Source organism: Antrostomus carolinensis, unplaced genomic scaffold (genome assembly GCF_000700745.2).
Source record: "Antrostomus carolinensis isolate BGI_N321 unplaced genomic scaffold, ASM70074v2 scaffold32507, whole genome shotgun sequence".
In the NCBI taxonomy this organism is placed as follows: domain Eukaryota; kingdom Metazoa; phylum Chordata; class Aves; order Caprimulgiformes; family Caprimulgidae; genus Antrostomus; species Antrostomus carolinensis.
Window position 1 is genome coordinate 716 of NW_010325848.1, and position 1,805 is coordinate 2,520.

Genomic DNA, 1,805 nt, shown 5'->3' on the forward strand with positions numbered 1-1,805 from the left:
TTGTTGCTGTGAGACACAGACAGTCTGAGGCACGTGAGCCTGTGTCACTGCCAGAGACCGACACTGGCCTGAGGAACACAGACCGCTGTCACTGCAAGACAGATGTTGCTCTGAAGCGTTTGGGACTGTCGCTGTCAGACAGCGACAGATAGAGAACTGTCAGATAGAGAACTGCAGATGCAGAGTAGCTGTCTGACGCATGCACGGGTACACTCAGGGTACCCTGTGATATGTCACAGCAGGAGAAGGACAGGCACACGAGCTACTCCAGCACACATGAGTCATGAGACACAAACATCCACCCTCTGGCCCGAGAAACATGGGCAGGCACACACTACCCTAAAATACATAGGACTGTTGTTCCTGAACTGGCATATACCCCATTGACAGGCGCATACGTATCCTGTCCTGGTGGCCTGAGACACCCGAGACGATTTCGACGAGGCATACGTGCACACCCACACGTACACGCTGACCTGAAAAAACACGAGACTGTCCCTGCGAGACAAATAAACAAGCGAGGCGTGTGGAGCTGTGTCACAGGGACAGATTTACATGCCTGCTTCCCTGGTGTGACAGGCGAAGAGACAGTGCCTGACACCCATACCCCTTCCCTGTGCAACAAGCCATACGCTAGGCTTGACTTGAAGTAACACACGTCCTCTAGCCCCAGGCATGTGGCACCATGTCCTTAAAAAAAGGCACTCGAATAGCGTAAGCTTACAGTCTAGTCTGAGGCACATATAGATGCGTTAGTATGAGGCATATATATATGCACATACGTGCCTGCACACACATGCATGCACAGAAGTAAAACACGAGCAGAACATGCCAGGTTGCAGCTTCAGGCAGGAGGAACTGCACCAGCCGCTGCTTGTGCACTCCTGGCAAATGCATGTGTGTGATTCCTACCGAGAGAGCAAGTGACAGAAATTCAGCATTTTTAAATGATGCATTCCTTCCTTTACACTGTGACTCAGATGAGATACAATGATCTGTATGAGATGGCACAAACACATTGTGTATGCAGTGGCCATATTGCACAAAGGTATTCAGACAATCCATTACTCTGATATAAGGATGAAAAGAAAATACTGGAATACTCAAAATTCCTGAGAAATAAAAATACAGCAGCGTGTACAGGTACAGCCCATTTCACAGTGCATATCTGCTGTCTATATGTGTGTGTGTGTATGCACATACACCAGCACCTACCCACACATATACACATCCATATATGAGTTTATGTATGTGCATGTATAGAAGTGGTATAGAACATATTCCAGACTCCAGCCACAACTCCTCAAGCATAGGTTTTACTCCAAACTCTTTGGGCTTCTTATCCTGGTACCAGCCAGTCTGGAGCTGCCCAACATCCCAGAGCAGTTGAGCTTGGAACTTGTTCCACCTGACATGAGAACAGCCAGCACTGGCCATGTTTCTCTTCACAGCCACGCACTGACAGCTCATGAACCTCATCTGAGAAAACTTCTGCACTGGTTTATCATGTCCTCAATAATTTTCAGCCAGCCTGGTCTTACTGTGCAACAGAAATTCTTAGTGACTTAAACTTTTTACTTGATACCTCAGCCCCCTTTGTAAGTGTACTCACCCCATATTCAGCACCACATTGAGTGTCTTAATGACATCCACATCTACTGCGTCTGGTCTACCTTGACAGCTGGCAAAGGAAGCTGGTGCCAGGGATCTGTTTCTACTTTTGCTCATCCCCTTTGTACTTTATCACAGTTTCACTTCCCTCCAGGCTTTTATTTTCTTTCAAAATCTCCCCTAAAGCTTTCCCT